A 21,666-nucleotide genomic window follows, 5' to 3' on the forward strand; every position below is an offset into this window, starting at 1 on the left:
GGAGAAACTCAGATTGTTCTCACTAGAGCGACAGAGATTGAGGGGCAACTTGACAGAAGTTTACAAAATTATGAATGGCATGGACAGAGTAGATAGTCAGAAGCTTTTTACCAGGGTGGAAGAGTCAATTACTAGGGGACATAGATTTAAGGTGAGAGGAGAAAACTATAGAGGAGATGTGCGGGGCAAGTTTTTTTACACAGAGGGTAGTGAGTGTCTGGAATTTGCTGCCAGGGGAGGTGGTGGAAGCAGGTATGATAGTGGTGCTTAAGAGGCAGCTTGACAAATACATGAATAGGATGGGAATAGAGGGACCCCGGAAGTGCAAAATGTTTTAATTGACGGGCAATATAATTGGCGCAGGCTTGGAGGGCCGAAGGGCCTGTTCCTGTGCTGTACTTTTCTTTGTTCTTTGTACTCCAGCTGTGGCCTCACCAAGCTTCTATACAACTCCAACATGACCTCCCTACTTTTGTAATCTATGCCTCGATTGATAAAGGCAAGTGTCCCATATGCCTTTTTCACCACCCCACTAACATGCCCCTCTGCCTTCAGAGATCTATGGACACACACGCCAAGGTCCCTTTGTTCCTCAGAACTTCCTAGCGTCATGATGTTCATTGAATACTTCCTTGTCAAATTACTCCTTCCAAATGGTATCACCTCACACTTTTCAGGGTTAAATTCCATCTGCCACTTATCTGCCCATTTGACCATCTCGCCTATATCTTCCTGTAGCCCAAGACACTCAACCTCACTGTTAACCACCCGGCCAATCTTTGTGTCATCCACAAACTTACTAATCCTACCCCCCACGTAGTCAGCTATGTTGTTTATATAAATGACAAATAATAGGGGACCCAGCACAGATCCCTGTGGTGCGCCACTGGCTTCCAGTCACTAAAGCATCCTTCTGTCATCACCCTCTGCCTCCTACAACTATCCCAATTAATGTTGGGAAAGTTGAAATCACCTAACATAATTACCCTTTTGTTATTGTTTTTACACGCCCCCACAAATTGTGCACATATTTGCTCCTCAATTTCCCGCTGACTATCTCGGGGTCTATAATAAACACCTAACAATGTGGCTGCCTCTTTTTTATTCCTAAGCTCTACCCACAAAGCTTCATTCGATGCCCCCTCTCTGTTGTCATGTGATCTTACATCACTGATGATGTAGGTTACATGTACATATTTAACATTAACCAAGGTTCCATGGGTTTTGAGCAAAGATAAAATTTACTATACAAAGTCAGCAGATAACAATGTACAATATCTATTTTATACTCTTAACATTCAGGGTAAGTATGAGGTACATGTGAATTAACAAGCAAATGGTGGTCAAACACACACAACACATTAAATGGTAGATGCGACTAAGGCAGAGTCCATGGATTTCTCAACAACCCACCCAGATGTCGGTTAACTTTGTGGGTCAACCAATCTCACTGAAAATCTGTCCCTTTACAGTAGAATTCCAGCCTTCACCTTCAAAGATCTAACCTGGTAAATCTCTCCAAAAGTAGCTCCAACTCGAAGAGCATCAACGACAGCTCACCTCACAAGGTTTAAGTTTCATCTCCCACGATTCCGTTCCCCTGGATTTCTGAGTATACGCTCAAGGACTAGCTCAGACACAATTTTGGATCTTCAGCCAGGCTGAGCAGAACACTACTGCTCCACAGGGGTACCTTTGCCCCAATGCAGAAACATCAACCTACAGCTGCTTTCTTGGATCTTCAGGGCTTTGCCTGAGCCTTCTTCACTTAAAGTCTATTCCCAGAGTCCTTCTCCTATTTGGAGCTTTTTTCCTCAGCTCCTCTCTTTTTAACTGAACTGGGCCCTTTTTCTGTCCCTGTCCCTTCTTTGGGACTTTTCTTTGGGGACCTCTCCCTGTCCCTTCTCCCCCAGGGAATTCTCCCTGTCCCCTGCGTGGATACTCGCTGCAATGGTGCTCAGCTCCCAGTCACCTCACCTGGGTTTTTGCACCATTTTTTCCTCTCTCAATGCACGGATGCACTGGGCCTCACCTGGGCAGAACTTACTATGCAGAACTGCACATTTGCAGCCCACTCCCAGTCTGTGCATGTGCAAAAATTCCAAGGTCCATCGGGAGTTGAAGTTCCCAACCTCTGCACTCAACTCCGAAGTGAGTATAGTTTTCATAATAGGCGTGATTCCAACCAGTGGAGAGTTTTCTCTGATTAGCATTGACTCCAGTTTGCTAAGGCTCCTTTATGTCACACTCAGTCAAATGCTACCTTGATGTCAAGAACAATCACTCTCGCCTCATCTTTGGAGTTCAGCTCTTTGGTCCATGTTTGGACCAAGGTTGTAATAAGGTCAGGAGCTGAGTGGCCCTGGCAGAACCCAAACAGAGCTCTAGTGAGCAGGTTATTCCCGATCAAGTAGCACTTGATAGCACTGTTGATGACCCCTTCCATCCCTTTGCTGATGATAGAGAGTAGACTGGGTGGTAACTGGCCAGGTTAGACTTGTCCTGCTTTTTGTGGAAAGAACATACCTGGGCAATTTTCCACATTTCCAGGTAAATGCCATTTCTTAATATCATGTGGAGTGAATCTAATTGGCTGACGACTGGCACCAGTGATGCTGGGGATCTCAGGAGGAGGCTGAGATGGATCATCCATTTGGCACTTCTGGCTGAAGATGGTTGCAAGTGCTTCAGCCTTGTCTTTTACACTATGTGCTGGGCATCTCCATCATTGAGGATGGGGATATTTGTGAAGCTTCCTTCTCCAGTGAGTTATTTCATTGTCCACCAATATTCATGACTGGATATGACAGGACTGCAGAGCTTAGATCTGGTCCTTTGGCTTTGGACTCTCTTAGCTCAGTCTATCATGTGCTGCTTCCGCTGTTTGGCATGTATTGTAGCATCACCAGGTTGACAACTCATTTTTAGGTATGCCTGGTGCAGCTCCTGGCATGCCCTTCTGCACTCTTCATTGAATCTGGGTTGTTCCCTCATCTTGATGGTAATGGTAATGATGTATGCCAGATCATGAGGTCGTAGATCGTGGTTGAATACAGTTCTGCTGATGGCCCACAGTGCCCCACGGATGCCCAGTTTTGAGCTGCTAGATCTATTCAAAATCTATCCCATTTAGCATGGTGGTAGTACCACACAACATGATGGAGGGTATCCCCAATGTGAAGACAGGACTTCATTTCCATAAGTAGTGTGCGGTGGTCACTTCTATCAATACTATCATGGACAGATACATTTGCAACAGGTAGGTTGGTGAGGACAAGGTCAAGTAGTTTTTTTCCCCTCTTATCAGTTCCCTCACCACCTGCTGCAGACCCAATCTAGCAGCTATATCCTTTAGGACTCGGCCAGCAGAGTCAGTAGTGATGCTACTGAGCCGCTCTTGGTGATGGACACTGAAGTCCCCCATCCACAGTACATTCTGTTCCCTTGCCACTCTCAGTGCTTCTTCCAGTTGGTGTTCAACTGATTCATCAGCTGAGAGGGTCGGTAGTAGGTGCTAATCAGCAGCAGGATTTCCTTGCCTATGTTTGACTTGATGCCATGAGACATCATAGGGTCTGGAGTCCATGTTGAGGACTCCCAGAACAACTCCCTCCCGAATGTATGCCACTGTACCTCTGGTGAGTCTGTCCTGTCGGTGGGACAGGACATACCCAAGGATGGTGATAGTGGTGTCTGGGACATAGTCAAACTCATGGATTTATACCTTACAGACAATGTCAGGCTGTTACTTGACTAGTCTATGGGACAGCTCCCAATTTTTGCACAAGCCCCCAAATGTTAGTAAGGAGGACTTTGGAAGGTTGACAGGGCTGGGTGTGCCATTGTCATTTCCAGTGCCTAGGTCAATGCCAGATGGTCTGTCTGGTTTAATTCCTTTTGTATAGCCTTTGTAGCAGTCTGGTGCAACTGAATCACTTGTTGGGCTATTTCAGAGGGCAGTTAAGAATCAACCATATTGAGTGGCACTGGAGGCCCATGTAGGCCAGGCCAAGTATGAATGGCAGATATTGTTCCCTAAAGGGCATTCGAAAAACCCATCTGGGTCAAATGACAATGGTTTTAGGTCGCCATTAAATCAGGTTTTAATTCCAGATTAATTAATTGAATTTAAATTCTACCAGCTGCCATGGTGAGATTTGAACCTGTGTTCCCAGAGCATTAGCCTTGGCCTCTGGATTACTGGTCCAATGACATTACCACTACGCCATATTAGATCATGCAAATGTACAATTAAGTGAATAGTATAGAAGCTTTTACAACTACCCTGTACCAAAACCTAAACACAATATATTAAATCTGTTGTCTACATTACACGCTCCTTATTTGGGCATTACCATTTTGTATATGCTTCGAAAGGGCAACTGAATGGAATTTTTCCATTATAAAGCTACTTATTGTACATTCACACTTGTACCATTAGATTAAGTATTATTAGCTCACGGGGTGGGGGCTTATAACCCTATCGCACCCCCAAGGTGGATTGTTAAAATGTTGCCAGGCAATTTATCCAACCTTTTCTCACCTGTTTTGCACCTATCCTGATCTTCTGGGCAGGCAGCAAAGGTACCCACCTGAAGACTGCAGTATCCTTCTTTAAGTATGCAGATCAAGGTCTGATTATGTCCTTGGGCCCCAACTGCAAATTTTAACTCGGCATGAGCAGGGAAGCTTCTGTGGCTGAATGGATTAGAAAGGATCAGGATGTGAAGTGGCCCTGAAAGGCAAGTTTCTTCTTACTTTTCATTGTGGAGTCAGGAGGGACAGATCACTGACACATTCATACGGTCCAGCAGTCAAAATAGCCCAAGCCTTTTGACTGCAACAATGGGTGAGCATCCAATGGAACACGCTACCCACTTCACGTGGAGCTAAAATTGGGGCCCAGATACTTATACCAACATCATTTCTAAAGCACTTTGAAGGAAGTTTGTTTCCCAACTTTCTGTGGGTAACACTACAGGAGATCTACTCATCTGATTTTGTTTCAGCTTTCTTCTTCTCTTTCACAAAATGCTGATTTTTCTTTTTGTTGAGTTGTGGATATAGGACCCAGCTGCCTGTGGCCACTTGATCACTTTTTTCACTGACTGTATCAGTACACTTGTGTGGATTTCAGCTGACAACAGGATTTGAGTCAAACACAATGCTTCCCATGTCAGAATAGCCTATTTTCTACCTGGGCTGACACAGAACTGCCAATTAGAAAGGTATAATGGTGTTCCTAGTGTCTTTTGTTTTATTCATTCATGGGGTGAGAGTGCCAATGGCAATGCCAGCATTTATTACCTATGCCCATTTGCCTTTGAGAAGCTGAGCTGCCTTCTTCAACCACTACAATCTGAGTGGTGAAGATACTCCCACAGTGCTGTTAGGTACGGAATTCCAGGATTTTGACCCATCGATGAAGCAGGAATGACTGATATAATTCCAAATCAGAATGGTGTGTGACTTAAAGCAGAATTCGTAGGTGCTACACTGCGCCAGTGGTGGAAGGAGTCAATGTTTAAGATAGTAGATGTCATATCACATTGGGATGCCACATAAGTAGGCTCTTTTGTCCTGGATGGTGTCGAGCTATGGGTAAGTCCTCCGCAACAAGGCTCGGTACTCTTAGGAGGGGACGAAGAAAATTGGGGAAACAATAGAGAACAGTGTTATGAAAAATCCATTGGTCAGTCAAGGGAAAATCTCTATTCCACCCTACACCACATTATTACCAAATGTCAGGCGTGACCAAGAGCTGCAGGGAATACACTGCAACACTCATAAAAGTAGAAACTTTCTCCAACTGTTCAAGAACATGCATCATTGCGTTGCAATGAAAAACCTAAAACACCGTAACATAGCTGATACATTCTACACTGCATGTTGCAAGCTTTTCCATTAACAAGTGGCAATGTTACCAATATCACATAACCCTACACCACAAGTGGGCATAAGTGTTGCAGTATTAATGAATACAAATGAATTTGGCAGCATAAATTAAAAATACAGAAGCATAAAAGGGGTGGCACAGTGAAAGAAATAGAAATGTTCTCATGAAAATCTGATAAACATGCAAATCTCCAAATTTGCATTCAAATAATGAAAGCAATAGAATCCCAGTTAAATAACCATCCAAAAAAAAACAAAATCTAGATCATAAAAGTATCCCTCTGCTAGTCAATTATCCAAGTCTTATTTAAAAGTTGCAGCCTGATGCCCAAATAGTCATTGCCACAAGCAAACACATTTTGACCAGTTAAAAAGGAAGTGCTGTCCACTAAACTAACCAGAATGTTTTAAGAGGAGATGCCCAGGAGAAATAAATCAGGTTTTATTCCTATTCTTGATCACTGTCCAGAGATGTCTGCTAGATTTGGATGCTAGATGAGAAAAGGTATTAACCTTGGCTGTGGTGTCCCATGCAGTCAAGCAGTCTGCCACCACTCTGGGCTCACACCAGAGAATAAGACCCCAAGGAAAAATTTCCTGCTATACAATCACTGCCAACTGCAAAATACAACTTACAGGCTTCCACAATATGCATCTCTTTCTACGTGTGAGGAATTAGAAATCGGGTCCTGAATGTCAGTATATCAATCATTACATTGTTATTGGGCCTTGGCAATCTTCTTGTTGACTGGTAATTACATTGTTTAGACAGCTGCTTGTTAAAACAGGTGATGGGCATTGGGTCATCTATCAAAATAGTATAAATGGGTACAGCTGCAACACCCCAGTGTGCAAGGGATTGGGAGAGCTTGTTGTACTGTAGAGCTATCTTGAGAATATACCAGCTTGAAGTAAAAGACTAACTAGGACTTAATCTTCTATGATAGGCACTTGTTGTGAGTAACACTGATTTGGGACTGTTAACTGTGGAACCAGAGCTGAGTTTTACAGCACATTGGAATCACTTAAAGGTCATCATTCACTGATCTGCTCAAGGCAACTATCTCCCAATATAGCTGGATACCAGAAATCCCAAAATAGGGCCTTGGGCCCCTTCCAGTCCCCATTAAAGTGGGCATTCTTTGTTGCTTTATCAGTGCCATCTTTTAATTTCAATCCTATCTGCTGATAGGTTAAAATATTAAAATAGCTCAACTAAAGGAACCTAAGAAAGCAAAATGCTAGAACAGCATGTGTGACCCAAAGCCCATTCCTTCCACAGTCCAAACATAATGTTAATCAGCTCTCATATGTCAATTGAGGCTCTTGCCTCTGAGTCAGAAGTTTGTGGATACAAGTCTCACTCCAGTCAAGGCTATGCACTGGTGCAGTACCGAGATAGTGCTGCATTGTTGCAAGTGCTGTCCTTTATGGATGATATGTTAAACTGAAGCCCCATCTGTTCTCTCAGGTGGTGTAAAAGACCCTATGGCACATTTTTAAATAAATGCAGAGGAGTTATTGCTGTGCCTGAGACAATATTTATCCTTCAATCAACAGATTTTCTGATCATTATTGCATTGTTATTTGTGGGAGCTTGTTGTGCACAATTGGCTGCCATGTTTCCTACAAGAGTGACTACACTTCAAAAGTACTTCCTTGGTTGTAAAGTGTTCTCAGATGACCAATGATTGTGAATATTATTGCAAGTCTTTCTTTTCGCGATATCAACCCATTTAGCCTCCAGAGGCCTGTTTTTATTTAAATGTTTGGGGTTAGTAGAAAAATGACTTGTGAAAGCTGTACAGATTGTCACTGATATGCTTCAGGAAAGGGAACTTGCCATCCTTACCTGGTCTCCAGTCACACACTATGTGGTCGACACATGCTATCTTTCCAGTGTCACACGCATTAAAAGAACAAATAAAAAATCTTAGAGATGTACCATAAGCTGTGTATGCATTGGCTGACCTTTAATATTCCATGGCTTTGTGCTTTCACTTGGCCATACGTGGTAGGAGTGGCCTCTATAGGGCTCGAGTAAAAGCACTAAGAAGAAGATAAAGCAAGTGAAAAAGACAAGACATAGTTTGAAAATCTCCATTTCAGCATCATTCTCTCAGGATTCCAACTTAAAACATAAAGAATCCCAAAGCCAGGTTTTGTCAACACAAAAGCAAAATGGGTATTAAATTCAGCCATTTTGACTTGCATTCCCTTGTTAACAGTCAGACTATAGGCAACCGTTCCAAATCTGAACTGATGTAATTGTCATCTCTTCTCTCCTTTCTAAGGAGGTTAAGTATCTGACTTTAAGTCCTTCACAAAAACATACGACAAAGGGACTGAAGACAAGCTTTCAAATTCAGCGAAAGTACTGACACTTCTCAACAGTTTCACAATATAAACGGAACAGCAGATGGCTGCACCATTTTCATTGGCACTGACTAATAAACACAGGTTGAGTGCACAACCAAGGTGTGTGCTACCCTCACCTAACAAAATCAAAGCAAGTCCAACAGCAAAGTATTACAGCACAAGTAGTTGAAAGTATATCCTACATGGAAACCCGGGGGGGCGGGGTTGGTGCTGGTTTAATGTTTCTGAATACAAGATTTGTCTTTTAATATTTAGTGGAATAATTGATAACAGAAATTTTCAGCTGGCACAGTCCCACTGTAAACTCAACAAAAATTCTCTGGCTCCTGAAAATACAGCATGAGCCAATGAGACCAACAAAAAGGCAGTTTCAAGTCATCTTGAACTGTTAAAAATGAAGGAAGGAAGCAAAAAACTATTAGGCAGTTACATAACTGCTTAGGTCAAGGAATGCATTAATAATCTAATGTTAAACTGCTAAACTCTCAGCAGATTTTCAAGTGGATTCAATCCTGGAACAACTCGGACAAGCCTGCTTTATTAGCGCCATTCGCCACTCTCAGACACCATATCAGCCACTAGGAAAATTCACTTTCGGTAGATCTGCTGTAACTTTGGCTTGAACCTGTCATCCTTTCCAAAGAAAAAAACCTAAATGAAAATCCCCATCATCCCCGCAATTTTCTCCTGAAGCTGTTGACAGCTATTCTGTCCATCTGGAGCACATCCCTTGAGTGTCCATTCTTTGTGCATGAGCACAGGGAGTACGTGTTGGCCTACAGCAGGGATGGGAGTGGAAAGATAAATGGTATCCTTACCCGATATCTACATACACATTCTTTCCAGCAAGTATCACAGGATATCAATCAAAACCAAGAACCCCAGACTGACTTATCTTCCCCCTAACCCAACAGCCCCATTATAGCTTTCCATGCTGTCTTGGTTGAGATCAACTAACTCAGCACAGAGTGAGGACGGGGCTTTCTTTACTGGTATGTCTCAGTGCATTTACCAGCTAAACCACTGGGGAAGCTAGGAATGTTTCTCTTACATGAACTTGTAATTCTTAAATGTATTATTCTATCAGTAATGCACAATACTACTCTATAACCAGTCACGTCACTGTATGTCTTTGTTTACAACGAGTTTAATGCCAAGCAACTCAAGTCTCTTCACCAGGCCATCAATATCTGCTTAGCAAATCATCCAAAATCTTTCCAGTAATCACAGGGCACAGTCTATAGCAATTCTGCCAATGCTTCCATCCCCTTGTTATATTAGCCAGAAGCTACACCTAACATTACGAGTTACTCTTAACAGATGTTAATACCTGAAACATTGTGAAGTTTTGCTGCTAATTCTGTTGGCTTTTATCAGTCGAGGCTTGCAATTTACCACCTTCTCTCAACACTGGATTAGTTCAAGCTTCTGTGAGCTAATGATAGAATTCTCCATAAGCTGCTTCACTAAATTTTTAAGATGATTATGAATCAATCAATCTTAGAGCACAGGAAAAGTCATTCGGCCCATCATGCCTGTGGCAGCTCCAGGCAAGAGCTCTAATTTATCCCTACTCTCTTTCTATCACCTAGGTTTCTTTCCATCCTTAAACCTACATTCTATCCTACACGATGTGACTTAATTTTCATCACAAATCTCTTATGTAACACATCATTTAATCCTTTTGTTGTTATTCACTGCTGTATCATGGAACCCCCATAACATAACGCATGTGAACTGACTGGCAATAAATTGACATTCAGACAGCTCCCAGGATAGTCAATGAGATAAATGGAAAAATGTCATATTGATGGAGTATGGCATTTCTTTTTAGAGTTTAAGCTGAAGTCATTGTTGGGCAGAGACAAAAGACCTTTACTCTGCATCTTACTTCATTGTTAAACCTTAATTATTCAGGCTTGAAAAGCTGGGTCTATTCACTATGGAGATGCGTAGGAACTCAGTAATCAGATAAAGTCTATTTTTGAAGAGTTGAAGGATGAGAGTATGCTCCAATTGATTGTTAGGGGAAGAACAGGGTTACACCAGGGTATAGCTCGGTTGCAAGGAGCTCATGGGCTTTGTCAATAAGATTGAGATCATCAAATTAGCTGTCTGCTGCTTTCTCTCCCTTCCCCTAGCATACTGGGCCAACTCTCCTCCAACGCTCCCCTGCCCTTTTTGTAGTTCCATCTTCCCTCATGCTCTCTCAGAGGTCAACTTTCCAATGAGACCCAGCTCCTGCTCCCTTGACCCTATTCCTAGCTAAAGTGTTGGCCACCCAACTTCCATTCCTGGCTCCCACATTAGCTGATATTTTTAATGCTTCTTTCTTCTCACGACTTCTCCTTCAAATTTGCTCTCATTAGATCTCTCCTCTCCTCAAAAAAAAATCAACCCTCTGCCTGTAAAACAACTGCTCCATCGTCAATCTTCCTTTTCTCTCCCATGTTCCTGAACAGGTCATCACTTCTCAAAGCCAGGCTCACCTTTCCCGGACCTCCACATTTAAAGCTCTCTGGTCAGGTTTCTGGCTCTGCCACAGTACCAAAATAGCTTTTTATCAGAGTCATAAATGACATCTTATGTGACCGTGACAAAGATAAAGTATCAAAAACAGAAAATGCTGGAAAAACTCAGCAGGTCTAACAGCATCTGTGAAGAGAAAAAAAATAGGGTTAACGTTTCGAGTCCTTATGACTCTTCTTTAGAAGTATAGTATCTCTCCTCGTACTTCTCAACCTGTCTGCTGCCTTTCACATGTTTGACAACACCGTCCTCCACCAAATGCCTCTCAACTGTAGTCTAATTCTATTCCTATATTTATGCAGTCATAGCAAGAGAATGACACACAATAGCTTCCCTTTCATCTACGTGCAGCCCATTGGTGACGTCATCTGAAAGCACATCAGTCTCCACGTCTACACTGATGACACCGTGCTCTATTTCACCACCACCTCTCTCGATCCTTCCACTCTTTCTAAATTATAAGACTGCTTATCATACTTGATGAGCAGAAATTTGCTCCAACTAAACATTGGTAAGACTCGAACCCCATTATCTTAGGTGCCAGCCACAAACTCTGTTCCCTAGCTGACTCTATCCCGCTTCCTGGTAACAGTCTTGAGGTGGAACCAGGTTGGCTGCAATCTCAGTGTCATATCTGACTCCGAGATGAGTCTCCCACACACACCTGTGCCAGCATATAGACTGCCTACCTCCATCTCTGTAACATCATACGACGCTGCCCCACCTCAGCTCATTAGTTGCTGAAATCCTCGTCCGTGCCTTTACTATCTCTCGACTTGACTAATTCATTGTTCTTCTGTCCCCCCCATAAACTTGAACTCATCCAAAACTCTGCTGTTTCACACCCACACCAAGTTTCATTCACACATTACTCCTGTGTTTGTTGAGCTATATTGACTCCCGGTTAAGCAATGCTTCGATTTAAAGATTCTCATCCTTGTTTTCAAATCCCTGTATGGCCTCCCCTTCCCTATCTCTATAATCTCCTTCAGATATCTATGCTCCTCTGATTCTAGCCTCTTGAGCATCCTGATTTTAATCTCTAACATTGGTGGCTATGCCTTTAGCTGCCAAGGCACTCATCTCTGGAATTACCTCTCTAAACTTCTCTGACACTCTCTTCCTTGCTTTTTCTAGAGAACAGTGGACTTATGGAGCAGCTAATAGCCACATGAGTTGAGCGGTGGCTCTTTGTATAGCTTCCAAAGAGAACTGGTTAATCAATCAGTGGCTGGAGTAGAGATCATGGATTTAACTTACCTTTTTATAAGACCAGGCTATATTGGCACAGAATGGTTCCCTAACTACAATCTTCAATCAGATCTTTTTTTCCTGATCAGCCTTGCGTTTTAATCTGGTTTTTGCTGCTGCTCAGAGACGACACATTTCTGGTGGATAAAGGTTGTCTAATCACAATGCTCCAGGCATCACGACTTTGTTTGGCAGGCTTGATGGACCAGATTGTCTTTTCCTACCTATTTTCACATCTGACCTGGGAATCTTTGACAAAAACAGAAACAGAAATACCTGGAAAAACTCAGCAGGTCTGGCAGCATCGTCAACTGTGCTCTTCTCCGCCGATGCTGCCAGGCCTGCTGAGTTTTTCCAGGTATTTCTGTTTCTGTTTTTGTTTTGGATTTCCAGCATCCACAGTTTTTTGTTTTTATATCTGGGAATCTTTGATGCTGTGATTGAAATTGAAACCATCTCATTCCCTGGTTCAAACATCCCACACCACAATAAATGCAAAAATTCACAAAACAGATGTAATTAAAAAAGGCCCTTAATCCAATTTTAGATCAATTACAATGTTTCTTTGAGTGCACTTCAAGTTACAACAGCATAGAGTTAAGTTGTTTTACAAATGCAATGAGAAAGTTGCTGTTATTACATTGGCTAGATTTTATTGCAGCAAGGCTGATGCTAAATAAAACTAATCCTCTCATCTGGATGTGAACTCTACTAGTTCTGTGCTTAATACAGACTTAATTCAGACCTTTCCATTACTGCTGGTATTAAATTTCTTTGCAATGCCAGTTAAGAGGGTGCAGGGACATGTGTATTAAAGGAATATTCCAGAAGGCGGCCCTATAGGTCACTCATTTTATTCCGTAAATGCATATTTTGTAGAAGCCTTAGAAAATTTAACGTGAAATTATAATTAATTTTCTGCCTTATTTGTGATGCCAAAACTTATGATTTTATTTGTAATCTTCATGTCCTTTTTGCGAATTTTGAAACTCAAAATGGTACAAATGTTCGTGTCGAAGAATGTAATACGTTCCATTTCAGGCACCAAACACTTAAGTACAGCATAGTTAGACACTGAGATGAGGTACCTCAGTTCCAAACCACTAATGTATCCAAACCACTAATGTATCTGTGAGACAATTTAGATTTCCCACATCCCATGGCCTCTCTGTATGAGATTATCACTTCAGTACTAAATTAAAAGTTGGCTTGTGCTGTTGACCAAGCCTAGGTAAACTCAGTTTCACAAAGGGTATTTCTAGCCAGTGGTATTGTTGGTGAGGTGGGGAGGGGGTTGCAGATAGCCCAGTTGGCTAAACGGTTAGTGTGTGGATCAGATTAAAGCAACAGGACAGGGTTCGATTGTTCAATCCCCGTTCTGACTGAGGTAGACCTGAGGCCTGACTCCTCATCCTACCTGTAGCAAAAAGTCACAGCATTTTACAGTGGTTCAGCAAATAACCACAAGGACCTGCCTTCAGGCAGAGAACTCAAGAAGATTTCTAGCCAGCAGACAGTCAGTCTGAGCTGGAAATGGCCCACGCTACAGAAGTTACAGATCATCATCTAATCTACTCTACACCCAGTCCTTGATTCTGATATCTTAACATCTAGCCATTAGACTTATCAGCCACCAACAGATTCATTCTTCACTGCTGTCTGTCAAAGTAAAATTCTATAGCGCAAAAACACAGTGCGTGTCAGCTCATATTGTTGTCCATTTCACTCCATGGAGCACCTTGGGATGTTTTTCTACATTCTTAGTGCTAGCTAAATGCAAATTTGTTGTAGTAGTCTACTTTTCATTTATTATATATTCTACTCTTCGTTTTGAGCATATCTGCAATAATTAGTGACAGCAATTTTTGTCTTACCAGGTTCTTCAATTTTTTGGACTTTCCTGCCTCGCACATAAAGAGTTAGTTTTATTTTTGTATGCAGAATACAAGTGTTCTGCTGATAGATGTAATGCTACAAGGCCAAGCCTCAAGTTTGCTGTGTATTTTGATGTAGCCAACATGATGTAGGCTAGCCAGCAGTCTGTGCAGGAAACCAGAACTCTGCCCATACTACTTTTCACCATGTCAAAGTGTATCATTCTATCAGTTATTTGCAAGGTCATCTTGACAATAATTAAATATGCATTCTATCTTTGAAGCAAATAAGATTTGCCAAATGCTTGAAGATATTGCCACCGTAAAACTTCCCTACTATCAAAAGTCACCTCCTGAAGCAAGCTTCCTTCGTAAATTCAGTTTACCTCTGGGAATTAGGTAATGTTTCAAATACATATTGATTGATATGTAAGAATGTACTTCAAAGGGTAAATGTTGATCCTCTTTGTAATTTTCTATACAGGTTCACTGCAGAATCAGAATCAGACCATAGGTAGCAATTCAGTCCATTGTGTCTGTCCCTGGTCTTTGACAGAGCTTTCCAATCAGTCCCACTCCCTGGTCTTTCTTCACCACAGCCCTGTTTCCAAGGATATAGGCTTTGAATTGAGTGATGTCTCTGCCGATTGTAATGTCAATAAAATTAGACTGTTGAAGTGTTTAATAGCTGGCACAAAGCTGTACTTGACAGTGACATAATGCCAATATTGCAAGGTAATTGGTTAAAAAACTTACGAAAGAAAATCAATATTACAGTTGAAAGTTATCTGCATTGGCTTTGGGAATTGATGCATGGCCACTTTGATTGGGAAAGCGTTAAATACTGTGGAGCCTATTTTCAATGATGTTGTTGAAAGAAAACATTCTTTTGGGAAGGATTTTATTTTATTTTCATGAAAAGGACATTTGTACTTTTGTGTGTTTTTAAACTGTTGATTCTGTTCATACGTTGTCTCCAAGCCAACAGATGAGTGGACTGGTGTGCAGATGATGAATTTAACCTCTTTTCAAAGCTCTTGCTTTCATCAATCCTGTACTATGTTCATTTAGGATGGTCTTGAAAAAAGCAAATGGAGTTTTTTTTTAAATCTGCCTGGTTAGTTTGATCTAATGAAAGAAAGACTTGCAACTGTAGCATCTTCCATGACCTGAGGACATCCAAAATGTTTTACAGCCAACTAAGTACATTACAAGTACAGTCACTGTTGTAATGTAGTAAGTAATACATCATGCAAATGCAGAATTGAGAAAAGACTTGCATTTATATAGCATTTTTCATGACCACAAGATGTCCCAAAATGCTTTACAGCCAATGGTGTACTTTTGAAGTGTAGTCACTGTTGTAGTGTAGGAAACGCGGCTGCCAATTTGTACACCACAACCAATGTGATGATGGCCAGATAATCAATTTCTTTGTGATGTTGACTGAGGGATAAGTATTGGCCAGGGCACTGGGAATAACTCCACTGCTCTTCTTCAAAATGGTGCCATGGGATCTTTTCACCTGCTCAAGCAGGCAGATGGGGCCTCAGTTTACCGCCTCTCCTGATAGGTGGCACCTCCAACAGTGTAGAACTCCTCAGTACTGCACTGGATTGTCAGCCTTGATGTTTGTGCTGAAACTCTGTAGTGGGACTTGAACCTGGAACCTTGTGATTTGGGGCGAGAGTTCCACCAACCATGCCACAGGTGGGCACTATTTATTAACTTTCACCTTGGGGAGATTTGTAGAGTATGAAACAGGTTTTTTTGCCCATTCCAGGAACGCCCTTGTTTAAAAAATGGGAGCTGTGAACTGTAGTAATTGATAATGGCGATATCAACCATAGCCCCACCCCACTTACCCCCCCCCCCACCCCAAGTCATGAATGAGAAAACAAAATCAGCTACGGTCAAATTGCATGTCATCCACATACATAAGATACTCTATAAACATTGGAAGCAGAGATGCAGCTTTGTAACAGCATACCATAAACTTGGGGCACAGAGAGAGAAAAATAAAATCGTCCAGAATTTGCTGGAGCCAGGCATCTCATGGTGCACTCCATTTGTTAGATTTTTTTCCCCCTTATTCTCAGCTCAAAACATTATTGAAGCAAATTGCTGGAAGTGTGAGCTGGTAACAGCAAGGTCAATGGAGCATCTAGGAACTTGCTGGATGACAGGACCAACAGTTTATCTCCTTAATGAGATTTCTGAAGAAAGAAAGGTGCAGCATTGCTGCAGAGAATAAATAGGGTGAATTAAGGGTCAGGCAGAAAGAAATAGAGAAGGAAAGACATGTTGGATGGAGAGAGAAAAGTAGTCAGAAAAAGAAAAGAAAGAAAATTTCATTTTAGAAACCTTGAAGAGCAACTTACCTGCAGAAATGACACTCCACACTTTCAATTCTTCTCTTTATGGGCTGAAGAGGATTATTGACTTTGCAGGAACATATATCTCATCATTAAAAGTGTCCTTATGTTGTTAAGACCAATCCTAACTTTCTGCAGCTTGTTCAATTTGGTTTAACAGTGCAAATGCAACAATTTCTTTACAATAATGGAACAATAAGATGGCGAGCTCCTGTTTTTGCGAAGCTAACAGTGAAGTGGCATAAATCACCTTGCAATTTGTGGCAATTTACAACTGGCATATCTCTTCATTGCCTCAAATTGCTGGCTTATTTAAAAACTAATGTGCATTAAACCCTTTTATCTTCCCAGCAGGAATTTCCTGTGATCTACACCCACACTGTTACTTTGCTGCAACCGCACTGGAAATCCCCTTTGTACAGGTCAATGGGCTTTTCACTGTAATCCTGATGAACTAACACCAGTGGAATGGGAGAGGCTCCAAGCAATTTTCTGGCTCATGATCTGATGCAATCTAGATCATTCACAATGACTTTCCTCCTGGTTGGGTAAAGAGATAAAAAGCAGCAACAGCAGAGGTCTAGGAGTTGATCACCTGTCCATCCACACCTACAAGAAGTGACAAAGGGTGATCTTAGACAGAAGAAAAATAGAGTGAATGGATGGTAAATAAGCAAAATAAGGTGGAATTTGTAAAATAAACAAAATCAAAGAGCATTTCTCAGTTCAATTTATTCAGAACCAAAAAAAGATTAATTTTGGTACCTTTGAATTTGCTGTCAAATTAGTACTGGAGCTCTCAAAAGGATCATGTCACTATGGGGACTTAATCTATGGGTCAGGAGCTATTAACCAAATATTCCCTCTTTTGGAACCTATGTATGCTTTATATAAGAGACACGAAAAAAACTACAACATTTCTCAGGTAAAGACAATCAGTTCTGAAAATCAGTCCCATCAAAGAACTGGAATATTCACATCCTGAAATCTTGACATTCCAATGTCACTTTTTTGTGCCCAGCATCATCCATCATAAAGGGAGATCCCTATCAAAGTATGTACTTTGAAACAACCACATATTTATCCCACCAGACTATAATTATCATCAGTTGAAGGGATTAACTAATGCATGTTGACACTCATACCCAGTTACATTATGGGACATTAATAGACTGGCTTCCATCCACTAAACTACACACTCACGGTCTTAATCAACATGGCAGATTCAATGGTTACTATCAGTGATAATGCCCTGATTTTCGTTGTCAATGCCACTTCTACTCCACAGGCACAGTATGAAACTACCTCCTCGTAGGCTTTCAGTAGTTGTGGGACTTCCTCTCAAGCCATTTATGCCACATAAGTGTCTTTGATAGCATACATTATTAGCATGAAGATCCATCCTAATGGTCTAGCGGATATAAAAAGGGGCTGTTCTCTGTAATAATACTTGCACAGGAAATCTAATTCAATTCAAATCATGTTGACGCAATTATGAATGGATGTCAGGAAGAAGAGTTATAACTAAAAAGTATATTCAGCAAAAGCACTCCAGTTAAAGCTGAAGATCACTGAAGTGACTTTCCAACAAAACTCTTCTTCCCGACTGTTGTTCATAATTCTTTATTACTCCCAGTTTACTGAATACATTTGCAGAGGTTGGCATTCAATTTTTGCTTCCATTGTCACTTATAACAGGCTACTACTCCCACCTCTGCACAATTTCACTACCAATGAACATTGTCAAAAACAGCTGGAAAGGAAATAGATGAAAATTATCTGAATGGATCCTGGCTGTGAAGCTATAAATAGAGCAAGCTGGATGAGCTAAACAGTGTTTTACTCAATATACAGTACAAAAGCACTCTGCAATTGTGATGGGAATAGAACACCTGGCCAAAAAAGTAAACAATTTAATGATATTTCTTTTGCCATTGTCTCCTTCCATGAATTCATTGGGTAACATGTCCTGGGCGATAACGAGAATAGGGGCTTTATCACATTGCCCGCTCATTATATATGTGACTCAATACTCAGCTCCAATGATAAATGAAACTCTTTATCGGGTGGGATATATAACAGACACCCTGTGCGTCACCCATCAAAGATGTATTTCTACCCCATTAACTCTTTGTTGGCGTACCGTGTTACACACCCTTCCACTGTCACACCCTAAGTGGTCATTCATTATTCATGAGGACATTTACAGTCAACGTTAGCAAGCAACTTGACAATGAGCCAACAAAAGGAAGGGGAGGGGGAAGAGAGAGGGTGTGGTTATCACAACTTCTTGCATGCCTGCAATTTCTTCAGTCCAAGGCTGCCAGGGACAATTTTGAGATCACGGAGACAAACTGATGCAGCACAGACCAAGAATCAAAACTGAGATCTTTCTCCTCCATATGGCTCAGATACTCAATGGTTTCACCAACTGAGCCATCCAGGCATTAACTATGCCCTAGCCTTTCATGGAAATTCTGTGACCATGGGCAAAGGTGGTCACCAAAGCTAAGCTCATCACAGACCCATGATTTCCCTAACCTGGGATTTGGGGCCACACACTGTACTCCCTACCAACACCCTGCTGTTTCTCTACAGCACCAGACAGCAATGTTATCCAGACACCAATCTCAAGGAGGAAAGTATCCAACTTAAGAATCAACTCTCCTGCACACTACTACCTTTTTCTGCTCGTGACTTTGACTACCTCTGAGTAAAATAAAATATTTTAGAGAAGAAATGTGATGATACATAGAAACATAGAAACTAGAAGCAGGAGTAGGCCATTCGGCCCTTCAAGCCTGCGCCGCCATTCATTATGATCATGGCTGATTATCCAACTCAATAGCCTGCTCCCGCTTTCTCCCCATACCCTTTGATCCCTTTCACCCCAAGAGCTATATCTAACTTCTTGAAAACATACAATGTTTTGGTCTCAACTACTTTCTGTGGTAACGAAGTCCACAGGCTCACCACTCTCTGGGTGAAGAAATTTCTCCTCATCTCAGTCCTAAATGGTCTACCCCATATCCTCAGACTGTGACCCCTGGTTCTGGACTCGCCCACCATCAGGAACATCCTCCCTGCATCTACCCTGTCTAGTCCTGTTAGAATTTTATAGGTTTCTATGAGATCCCCCCTCATTTTTCTGAACTCCAGTGAATATAATCCTAATCGACTCAATCGATGCAAATGTCCACAACTTTTCCTTCCATAGTGGCTCCTACTTGGATATGTCAAATTTGAGTGATGTAAGTTAACCTCCCAATACCATTAATATGAAGTTTGTGGAAAAAAACTGATTATATTGGGTTTATTTACACCTCTTTCATTGTTGATTTTGTAATAAATTGCATTTCTATATTCCCTGAAAAAAATTTTCTCTTGTGCCCTATACAGGACAGTAAGAGGCGTTGGAAAAAAGCTCCCATTAAGCAAATGTTCTGATAGTATTTCTGGTTTATAAGGGATACAGTGCAGCTCTGAAGAAGTCATATGGACTCAAAACATTGACTCTATTTCCTCTCTCCACAGATGCTGCCAGACCTGCTGAGTTTTTCCAGCATTTTCTGTTACTATTCCCTATAAATGGGGCCAGTTTTCAAGACAATGATGGGCTTTATTCACCAAACAGGATTCAAACCACATTGTTTTGGACCCAAATGGATTGGGGTGCAGCAGGTTTACCTCAAACTCAGAGCTGAGTTAACTAAATACCAATTTTTAAAAGTCTTGCAGAGGCTGGAGCAAAGCTTACAGTTTTAAAAATTCCAAAAACATTGCAGAGGCAGGCGGACAACTTTCTTGACATGTATCCCTTATAAACCAAAAATGCTATCAGAATATTTAAAAGGTAACATTATCACAGCACAAGACTGTAAATCAGGTTACTACATTTCAAATCTAGGCTGCCACCCCAGTGCAGTACTGAGGGAGTGCTGCACTGTCAGTGGTACAGTCTTTCAGATGAGACATTAAACCTAAGCAATATCTGCCCTCTTAGATGGTATAAAAGATCCGCTGGCACAAGTTCAGAAAGAAAATAGGAGGGAAGTTATCCTGGCCAATATTTATCCTCTACCCAACATGACTAAAATAAATAAATGATCATTATTGCATTTCTGTTGCAAGGGCTTGCTACGAATTTCCGATAACAGGAACTGCACCTGGAAGGTACCTGAAAAGCCTTCTGTGACGTCCTCAGGTGTTAAAAGGCTCTATATGAAACGCAAATCTTTATTTGAAACATGGCACGATGGGTCGTTCCATTATTGCTGTTACGAAATCGTCTTTCAGTTCCTTGCACTCACCTCTACAAGCTGATACTTGCGTTTATCACAACTTTCAAAGCTCCTCATATTATTTGGAGTGCCGTAAACACAGTTACTGTTAAAAGTAAACACAGCACGAGTTGATACAGCGTTAATATAAGCTCATGAACAGGCTGCCCCAGTACATTCCTGCTGCAGGAGAATGTCTGGCAAGGCAGGCCCACATCTCCAAACTGAAAGTCTGATTCTGGCTCTTTCAGGAAATCAGCCTGCCAGGAAATTCCCATTTAATGCTGGCCTTTTCCAGCGGCACTCACATCCCAAGGACGAACATTAAAAAAAAACAGCCCCCAGCCCGATATGTTGAGTTTGGAGAAACAGCTGGAAATGTGGAATGAATCAATATTTACAGTTTCAGTAAAATGAACACTGGCGAGGCCAACTATGGCAGAGAATAACTCCGCAATCACAACAAAACCAAGTCGCGTCAACAGTAGGATGGGTTCATTTCCAGTTGCAATAAGCACAGAAACGCTTTCTTCCAAAAAGCCTATTAAAATGATTAACTGAATAAATTAGCAACTAAACACAAGTGTTGTAAATAGAACAGACAATGACAAAACTATGAGTTAAAATACATCAAATAACATAATTGCTCCGACGAGGCAACTTCGCCCAAGATCTTAAAAGACCCTTGACGCCAACACAAAATATATAATGACGCGGAATATATTTTTTTTCTGCCTCACTTTTTTCCCCCTTCACTTGCCCTTTAACACAGCACCGCACGCTTCCTTCAGGGGCAACTTCAATCCCAAGATTTCCATGTAGTCATTAAGGGGAACTCAAACATTAGTTGGAGCTATTTCATGTACCATAGGATGGATTTATTGGAGGGTGGGGAGGAGGGGCGATTTTTTTTTAAACTTGTGCTTCAAAGCCATGAAAAAACAGCCTGTAGTTCTACAATTACTTCCATAGCAATTACTCTGCTTAGCACCAGTTGGCTCACTGATATGTAACTGCAATTCGTTGTCTCGCTGCCTGCTTCTAAATTAATCCGAGCAAGAAGCCGCTGTCCTGGATTCAAGA

At 41.5% G+C, this 21,666-nt stretch overlaps 1 protein-coding gene across 6 annotated transcripts in view; it reads right to left on the reverse strand.

The window, feature by feature from the left end:
• The window catches only part of pkib (protein kinase (cAMP-dependent, catalytic) inhibitor beta), a 115,055-nt gene that overhangs the window by 92,989 nt on the left and 400 nt on the right, over positions 1-21,666 (reverse strand). The window contains exon 2 of one of the 6 annotated variants that reach the window (XM_078567130.1): positions 20,614-20,689. The exons of the other annotated variants lie outside the window; for them this stretch is intronic. The gene's annotated coding sequence lies outside the window, so the exon portion shown is untranslated. The remainder of the gene's footprint in view (positions 1-20,613; positions 20,690-21,666) is intronic. 6 annotated transcript variants of the gene reach the window in all.

This window comes from Cetorhinus maximus, chromosome 21 (assembly GCF_964194155.1).
Source record: "Cetorhinus maximus chromosome 21, sCetMax3.hap1.1, whole genome shotgun sequence".
Classification (NCBI taxonomy): domain Eukaryota; kingdom Metazoa; phylum Chordata; class Chondrichthyes; order Lamniformes; family Cetorhinidae; genus Cetorhinus; species Cetorhinus maximus.